Genomic DNA, 10,000 nt, shown 5'->3' with positions numbered 1-10,000 from the left:
AATGATCGGTCTCAACTCGGGAGGAAGAACCGGTAATAGACATAAAACCATCCATTCTGGTTCTATATTTGTTCGAATAAAATGCTTAGCCAATTCCATGCGTCTAACCAAAAAATCCTTTCTTCTTCCAATTTTTCGATCTTCCCATTCATTACCCGCGAGGCCTTCTTCTCCTAATTCTTTCCATTCGACCAACGAATAATCGATAAGAATTCGCAAATCTAGATCGGTTAATTGTTCTCGAATAGCACCTGCTCCAGTAGAAATTTCTCGATTTCGAAATGTATCGAAACCTTGGGTAGTAAAAAAAAGTGGGATACTGTATTTCCAGGATTGAATTTCATATTCGAATGAACCTCGTAATCGTAAGAAAGTAGGTTTTTTAGCGATGGGCCTAGCAAAAGCAAAATTAGGATAGGGCCCTACAGGATCTCTCCCCCCCCCCCTCAAAATCGGACATGAGAGTTTCCTCTCATCCGGCTCAAGTAGTTACACCAAATAAAGATAAAGAAAGGAGTTCTCGCTTTCAAATTCTAGAACCCCCCCCAAAAAAAGGTCTACTCTTTACTCAAGTTCCAAAGAAACATTTCATTGATTCATTCTTCTTTTATTGATTTATATTTTCTTAATTCTTTATTCAATTCGAAATTAGGACATAAATGAAATGTGAAATTCTTGAGTAGTCTACTTCCCCTCGAATGATGAATCCTCTTAAATTAAAGGAGTGTCATAAGGGATTTACTTGTCTATGTACCCTTCCATTCGATCTCTTAGGTCCTGCCTTACCTTACCTCGACGGTTATACCACGATGCCCTTAACTTAAAGCCTAAGCCTATATGCGATGTATAGACTCCTGCAACCATGACATATTTGTTTACTTGAACATAATTTCATTTCTTTCTAAAAGAACTAAAAGAAATGAGAATGGTTAATTCCACAAAAGAAAGAAGTCTTTTTTTTTCACGAGGTACAACTCAAAATTCCTATTTATTTATTTTTACTGACTCGACCATAGACCAATTCCCTTTTTATTTGGGAGTATTGAATACACCCATAATTCTGAGCTTCATGTTACTCCTCCCAAGAGACATGTCATGTCAGATCCAGGGCATCCCAATTCGATTGAATGGGATGACAGTTTCTCATTGCTAATCGGTAAAATCATAATTTCGATCAAATCACACATCGCAGTATACTAGACCCTCTAATTCTTTAAGAGGTTTATCTAAAAGATTGGCGATATAACTAGGACGACGTTTCAAATACCATACATGAGTTACTGGACATGCCAGTTTTATGTATCCCATTTGATATCTTCGTATCCGATAATCAACAAATTCAACTCCGCATTGTTCACAAAATTTAGGGCCCTGCTTTTCATTTCCAATTACTCGATAATTTCCACAAGCGCAAATTCCACTTTTTATAGGTCCAAAAATTCTTTCACAAAATAATCCATCCTTTTCCGGTTTATTGGTTTTGTAATGAAAAGTATAGGGTTTTGTCACCTCTCCAACGGTTTCTCCATTAGGTAGGATTTTATTGGCCCAAGCACTTATTTGTTGGGGAGAAACTGAGCCAATTCGGAGTTGTTGATGTTTATATCGGTCGATCATAGAAGACAAATTCTGATTCATTCCGATTAAGCTTCCTTCCTATTAATCTGGAAGTTCTTCTCAGATACAAGGAAATGATTCAGTTCCAGAGCCAAAGATCGTAATTCTCGGACGAGCAATCGAAAAGATTCTGGAGCATTTTCAGGTTTAGGTATTGTTCCTCCAATGATCATAGTACCAAGTACTTCTTGGCGAGCTCTAATATGATCAGATTTATAAGTAAGCATTTCTTGTAAAATATGAGCAACACCAAATCCCTCTAGAGCCCAAACCTCCATTTCTCCTACCCGTTGTCCTCCTTGCTTGGACCTTCCTCTAAGTGGTTGTTGTGTAACAAGTGTATAATGTCCACTGGAACGCCCATGTATTTTATCATCAACTTGATGAATTAATTTCAAGATATAAGGTTTTCCTATTATAACAGGTTGTTCAAAAGGGTCCCCCGTTCTTCCATCAAATAGTCTGCTTTTTCCTGGATACTCGGGTTCAAATACCCATGGATTCGCTGTTTGCTTACCGGCTTCATATAATTCGGAAAACACTAGTTTTCTCGAAGCCTCTTGTTCATATCTCTCATCAAACGGTGCTATTCGATAATGTCTATCTAGTAGACTCCCTGCTAACCCAAGCGAGCATTCAAATATCTGTCCCACATTCATTCGTGAAGGGACTCCTAATGGGTTGAAGACCATATCAACAGGTCTTCCGTCTTGCAAATAAGGCATATCCTGTCTAGGTAAAATTTTGGAAATGATACCCTTATTTCCATGTCTTCCGGCTACTTTATCGCCTACTTTCATTTCGCGTTTCTGTGAAATATACACGAATCGTTTCCGGATTATAACTAGAACCCCCTTTTTTCTGGATCCATCTCACATCGATGACTCGACCCCTCCCACCTATAGGTAATTTTAGACAAGTTTCCTTTGAAGTGGATACCTGAATCCCAAGTATGGCCCGTAATAATCTATCTTCTGGAGCATATGATGATTCTTTCGCCACCTGAGGCGTTAATTTACCTACTAAAATATCGCCCGTCTCCACCCAAGATCCCAGCATCACAATTCCATTTTTGTCTAAATTGCGGAGTAAATGGGCTTCTAGGTGCGATATTTCGTTAGTGATTCTTTCAGGACCTTGGCTTGTCACATGAGTCTGAATTTCATATTTTCGTATGTGAAAAGAAGTATAAATATCTTCATATACTAGACGCTCGCTAATGAGTACCGCATCCTCAAAATTGTAACCTTCCCATGGCATATAAGCTACTAATACGTTTTTGCCCAAAGCGAGTTCGCCACCAACCGTAGCGGCACCATCCGCTAAAATCTGTCCCTTTTTAATGCATTTACCCCGCTGAACCCGGGGAGTTTGATGCATACAAGTATTTTTGTTGGAACGTTGATACATAACTAATGGAATGCTTAGAGTATCCCCATTACCCGATAAAATAATCTTGTCAGTATCGGTAGAAATGATCTTTCCCTCTTGATCGGCTATAGCGGGAACCCCTGAATCTAGAGCCAATTGGCGTTCCAACCCAGTTCCAACAATGCACTTCTCGGAACGCGAAAGCGGAACTGCTTGGCGTTGCATATTAGAACTCATTAAAGCCCGATTCGCGTCATTATGCTCGATAAAAGGAATGAGGGAAGCTCCCATAGAAAAATATTGAAAAGGAAAAATACTTCGAAGATGAACTTGTTCCCATGCAATAGTCAGGAATTCTTGGCGGTATCGAGCCGGAACAACCTGTTCTTCCTGAATACCCTGATTCAAGGCCAAAGAATTTCCTGCCGCTACCATATAATATTCATCTCGACTTGGGGATAAATAAAGCATCTGTGCTTTTTTTGATCTCTCAAATATTTTATAAAATGGACTTTCTAGAGACCCCCAACGACCAATCCTGGCATGAATTGCTAAGGATCCAATAAGTCCAACATTGATTCCTTCAGACGTGTCAATTGGGCAAATGCGTCCATAGTAACTAGGATGGATATCTCGTATCCGAAAATTAGCAGTTCGCCCGGTCAATCCTCCGGGGCCCAAATAACTCAATTTTCTCCCATGAACTATTTGTGTCAATGGATTTGTTCGATCCAAAACTTGAGACAATGGGTGTAATCCGAAAAAGGATTCATAAGTGGTTGTTAATGGAGTCGAAGTTACCAAATTCTGAGGAGTCGGTATCAATTTATGCCTAATTGCTCCGCATATAGTTCCTCTAACTACATTTTCTAAACGAACCAGAGCCAATCCGAATTGATCTTGTAAGAGATCCGCTACAGAACGAATACGCTTATTTTTCAAATGATTCATATCGTCAAGTGTACCCATTCCAAATTTCATTCCAATCAAATGATCCGCAGCTGCCAATATATCTCGCGGTAACAAAAATGTATTGTTCTGAGGTATATTAAGATTCAGTCTCTGGTTCATATTTCGTCGACCAATCCTTCCTAATTCACATCTTTGCTGAAAGAATTTCTTTTGTAATTCCTTACACAAGGATTCAGAAAATACCGGATCCCCGCCTACACAAGAAAATTGTTGATAAAACTCCAAAATGGCATTTTCTTTTGACCCAATTTTTTTTTTTTCCTTATCGGTCAGGAAAGACAAGAAAATTTCAGGGTAGCAAACATTCTCTAGAATTTCTCTTAGATTCGAACCCATAGCTGATGATAGAACTAGAATAGATATTTTCTGTTTCCTACTTACACGAGCCCATATCCTTGCTTTTCTATCAATCTCTAATTCGAACCTCCCCCCCCAATCTGATATTATGGTACCAGTATAGACCGAAATTCCGTTAGGATCCAATTCTGATCGATAATAGATACCGGGGCTTTGCAATATTTGATTGATCACAATTCTGTATATTCCATTTACTATAGAAGTTCCGAGGGAGTTCATTAAAGGAATGTTTCCAATAAAAATTGTTTGTTCTTGCATATCCTTACTGGTTTTCAAAATTAATCCTGCGGATACATATAATTTAGAAGAATATGTGAGTGATTCATATACAGCATCCCTTTCTTTTATCAACGGTTCCACCAATTGATATGTTTCCACAAATAATTGAAATTCAATTTCTTGATCTGTATCTTCAATTTTTGGAAACTTATCAAGTTCTTCTGTTAAGCCCCGATCCATGAACCCACAAAATCCTTCAAATTGTATCTGATTCAACCCAGGTATTGTATACATTTCCCCATTTTCATTCCCGAGCATTTTGAATTTCCCATTTATCAAAAAAATCCCATTCTTTTCTCATTCTTCATCGAATCATATGAATCGATCTAATAATGATGGAATTGAATTTCTATTCTGTTTACTGAATCACATGAAATTTTATCTAACTCCATATACCATATAATATATATGGAATGTATGAAATGCGTATGAACGGAAGAAGAAAAATTATACTCAAATTTTAATTTATATTTATAACAAACAGCTACATAAAAGAATTGATAAATGCCATTTAGCCTTATGGAGTTTTGTATAGAATATCAAAAAAAAAAATAATAATTCAATTTCTACCATTATTATGATATTCCATATTCCAATCCGATTGAATACCAGAAAAATGAAATGAATTCCTGATTTGATCTGTTCGTTGAGATAAAGACAAAATAATCATAAAATATATATCGGGAGAGAGTTGATTTTTCTAGCACTTAATTTTTTCATAGATTCCATTGTTCTGTTCAAAAAATGATTCGCAGAGAAGAGAGATGTTTTTACCCATTTTTTAGTTTTTTATTTTTTAGTAGAATATTTAGAATATGATTGAAGTGCGTACGAAAAGAGGGCTTGTATTTATTAAACATATGCAGATATAGCATTTCTATTTATATATGTCTTTCCTCTTTTCTTTTTATTCCATTATAGCTCTCTAGTGGAGACAACACATGGCGTGCTCTATCAAAAATTCTATTTTTTCTTTAATTTTAATCTATTCAATGAAAAATTGAAACACGATAATTTCTTGCTGATTCCCTATGGACATCATATCTAGATAGATAAAATACCTCATTAGATAACTAGAGCTGTGTAACAACTTATGTTCGGGGGTTTACATAGACTCATAATTGCTGTTATATTATTATAATATAATTTATAATTATATAATTTATAATTGAAATTAAGAAAGTTTTTTTATTGAATTGAAAAATTGAAAAAAAAAATCAATACTAATTAGTTATGTATCCATTTTTATTTTCTTATACCATTAGAGAAAGACAAGTGAAGAAGAATCGTCCATAAATTTGCCGTCAATAGTTAATAGTTAATGGTTCCAATTTTTTTGTCCTGCATTTTTACTTTTGTAACTGAGAATCCACATTTTCTTTTTCAATAGAAAAGAAAAAAGAAAGGGAAAGTTTTTGTTTTTAGATATTGTGTGTCTTGAGATACTATAACCAATTGAAGGTATGGATCCAATCTAAAAATAAAAAGGGGATACTCTCATTTTTTTGTTTGTAGCCTTTTGGCGACATGGCCGAGCGGTAAGGCGGGGGACTGCAAATCCCTTATTCCCCAGTTCAAATCCGGGTGTCGCCTGATCAACAAAAAACGCGAAATCCTATATTCTGTTTTGCTGATATAACTCGACCAATTTTCTCCGGCAAAAACAAGTGTAAGAAAAGGACTCTTGATACTTTCTTGATTATAAACTTGATTATAAACTTCCGGAGGTTTTGTTTTCTAAAGTGTTGTAAATCCTTACGTCTAGGATTCAAGGAAAAACTAGAGTAGTGGAAGGGAATGAGTAAATCTTGATATGGTAGCCCCTCCCCTACTAATAGAGGGGCTACTATCGGAGTCTTGAATTAGATTGGATAACGGGAGTGTTTAATTAACTAATGAATGGTTGTAGAAGGGTTGGAAGATACTTTGTATACAGACTGATGAAAGTCTCTGAGTGTTCAGGCATCCAATCAATATTAGATTGGATGGATAATTGGCTTTTACTTAATAAGGGACACCAAAAGAAAGAAGAAGTCTTATTATTGCTACATGTGAGTAACATTCTTTTGATACTTCCAAAAGTGTTACTGCGTATTTTGCTTGTGCTTAATGGTTCTCGATTTTACTAGAAATCATATAAGAACTTGTTATAAGCGGATTTATTGAAGTGTTTCATCAACGGTGGTGTGTCAGAATTCCCTTTTCCTTTTGACTCTGCACCGGTAATTCCACTATTATTAGTGAACAATAATGGAAAAATTCCTTCCTATTTGTTTCATATTCATAGAAATTAGGGGACATAATACACATGGATATAGTAAGTCTTGCTTGGGCTGCTTTAATGGTAGTCTTTACATTTTCCCTTTCACTCGTAGTATGGGGAAGAAGTGGACTCTAGGGGTACTTCTAATTGGGTTGAGGAATCAAACCGTATCAATTGTTTTCTAGATCGTTTTGCAAAGCCTTTTTAACTATTTTATTAGTCTTCATTTCGAAATTCTTGGATTCTAGTGGAGTAATGTATTCTATGAATAATACCCTTTCAATCAAAATCAAACAAACATTTCAATAATTCCCATGTTCGTATTTCGAAAGTAAAAGGGATACGGATGATAGGCAATTTATTAAAAAAAAAAAAGAATTCTTCCTAAATTTTCTATTTTGATGAACCAGCTCTTACCAGAGTTATATATGGACAATGAGGGACAAGGAACCCCCCCCCCTTTTTTTTTTCTGTATTTGTTTGTTTTTATTTCCTTCCCTCTTTACTGTTACTGTTCAAAGAGAAAAAAAGTAGTTCTTTTATTTAATAAGATCTTGCCTTAGTGTAGTCACATATTGCACACTTACCCCCTGTTTTATTTATTATTTTAGGAATTTTATTTATGCCATGCTTTATTGACTCATTTCATATCATGGATCAAAGAAAAGAAGTTAAATTAAAAATCGGTTCCATGAAATGAAAGAATTAGAAAATCGTAAGACTTGCCTTTCAATTATTTCAGATTGATTGAAATCAACACAAATAAAATAGATCAAGCGAAGAAATAAAATTGAGATACTATGTACATTACATATATTTCATTACATATATTTAATTGATATCGACATGTATGAAGATACATATTGTAGATTCATCTATATTAAGCTTGTATCTTTATACATTACAATAATAGATATGGATAGTATGGTAGAAAGATTCATATTTTTTTTCTACCATACTATCGAGTTTGATAGGATACTGCTGATTCTAGTCCATTCATTTTATTTAATTTATTTAAGACGTGAAATTGGAATCCTTTTTTTCTTAAATCCTTGATAAAAAGTCAAGTTTCATTCAAATTAATCACTTTGACTGACAGTTTTTACGTATATTATAAGTAAAAAGGCGGTAGGAACTAGAATGAACAGCGCTGTAGCAATAAATGCGAGAATATTTACTTCCATAATTTCATTGTTTTTTTTACTTCGCAATAACTCGGGATTTAATCCCATAGAGATGATAAATTTGTCGCTTGTAAATTCAATGCGATGACTTACATTTCAATGACATCGAATCGGATCAATATCATGAATAACAATATCTAAGCTATCAAATCGATTCACCGTCGAGAATTGAATAGTATAACATAGGAAGCTCTTTTATCCACACCGAATACAAAATTGGATTCCTGGCCCAATCAAAAGAATTCCTTTCCTTTATTTCTATATATTCTTTTCCACTCTTTCTTTTCGATAATCTACCGCCTTCCTTGTACAATCATCTGATGATGTATCATCTGACTGCTTTTCCACTTTCACCGTTTACAAATAGTTTACAAATAAACCCCAACAAAAAATGGAAAGGAAAAAATAAATAAAAAAGGCTATCCTTGGGAATGAAATTCTTTCATTTGTATTCCCTTTCACAGAAAATGGAGGGATCAATTGATGTATTTTTTTTTTATTGTATCCGTCGGGACTGACGGGGCTCGAACCCGCAGCTTCCGCCTTGACAGGGCGGTGCTCTGACCAATTGAACTACAATCCCAGGGCAATAAAGAAAAGTGTACAGCATAGATATTCTTATGATTTCATTCAAGCCATTTTCTATTTAAATTTTAGATTCGAATCGCCGTGTTGTAACAAACAAAGGCGCGAGTGATATATTGATATCCATACGGGTATGCGCTTTAGTGAGAGCAACGCGGATTACTAGTTACTAGTAATCCTTTCGTTATTGCCAAATCGATCGATAATCAATTTTAAAATGAAAAAAAAAAAAGAGTCTTTTTTCTTTACTTTACTCTTTCTTTTCATTAAACTTTATACTTAATGATCCTGATATGAATCTAGATCATTATCAAGGTCAGAATTTATGGGAACAAATAAATAGAACAAATAAAAAACAAATAGCGGTAGGGATGGATATATCAGAAAATTGGACTTTTTTTATTCTTCCCTAATTTTTTTGTTTGGCTTTTCTGGAAAACAAAATACAAAAAAATGGGCATTTTATGTTATGGCGGATCAGCGAATTATTGGGCCGAGCTGGATTTGAACCAGCGTAGACATATTGCCAACGAATTTACAGTCCGTCCCCATTAACCGCTCGGGCATCGACCCAGGAAGAATCAATTATAGGTTTATTGATAATCCATGATCAACTTCCTTTCGTAGTACCCTACCCCCAGGGGAAGTCGAATCCCCGCTGCCTCCTTGAAAGAGAGATGTCCTGAACCGCTAGACGATGGGGGCATATTTGCCTGACCGACATCATACTATGCTCATAGTATGAACAGTTTTTTGAAATTGTCAATATAATGGAATGATATGACTAGATCCGAAAGCTTTTTCCATCTTTTATGATTTTCCATTTTTGATTCATGATTTATACTCATAAATCATTCATTTGAATCGCCACTCTATTCTATATAGAAATAAATTAGATATAGAAATAAATTAGATAAATTCAATCTATTATATTATTATATTATATAAATCGATATTATAAAAAGAAACTAGATTATATTAATAATACAAAGTATAAGATCCTTTCGGGAAGTGATTGGTCTGACATAAACATAAAAAGGGGAGTTAAACTTCATTTCTTCCACTTTCATTCTTCATTTCTTCCACTTTCATTCATTGATTCACTCATTATTAAGATTAAGACGAGACAGGCGTATTTCTATCTCACACTAAGCCAGGAAATTAACAAAAAGTAAATCTGGAATTTTGGGAAGAGGGAGCAAGAAGTTATCGAAAATTATGTGTGTTTTTTTTTTTTTCTAAAAATTGGGTTCGGTGGACAAAGCAAATCTCTTCATCACATGTTTCGATAAAATATATTGGATCCATGTCGAATTGCTAAGGTACATCTATTAATCAAATCAAATAAATGAATTTCGTTCTGTTCTGATAA

At 34.9% G+C, this 10,000-nt stretch overlaps 3 non-coding genes across 3 annotated transcripts; 1 reads left to right on the top strand and 2 right to left on the bottom strand.

Moving 5' to 3' along the window:
- Window positions 1-6,117: 6,117 nt before the first annotated feature.
- Window positions 6,118-6,189, top strand: TRNAC-GCA (transfer RNA cysteine (anticodon GCA)). Its single transcript has one exon. It is a non-coding gene; the product is annotated as a tRNA-Cys (tRNA).
- A 2,363-nt stretch (window positions 6,190-8,552) lies between these two features.
- On the bottom strand, window positions 8,553-8,626 carry TRNAD-GUC (transfer RNA aspartic acid (anticodon GUC)). The gene has a single exon. It is a non-coding gene; the product is annotated as a tRNA-Asp (tRNA).
- Window positions 8,627-9,117: 491 nt separating this feature from the next.
- Window positions 9,118-9,201, bottom strand: TRNAY-GUA (transfer RNA tyrosine (anticodon GUA)). The gene has a single exon. It is a non-coding gene; the product is annotated as a tRNA-Tyr (tRNA).
- Window positions 9,202-10,000: the final 799 nt, after the last annotated feature.

Source organism: Durio zibethinus, unplaced genomic scaffold (genome assembly GCF_047325235.1).
Source record: "Durio zibethinus cultivar Kanyao isolate XHJ-2024 unplaced genomic scaffold, ASM4732523v1 HiC_scaffold_287, whole genome shotgun sequence".
NCBI lineage: Eukaryota > Viridiplantae > Streptophyta > Magnoliopsida > Malvales > Malvaceae > Durio > Durio zibethinus.
Note: the sequence above shows the minus strand (reverse complement) of the source record. Positions and strands in the feature narration are given on the sequence as shown.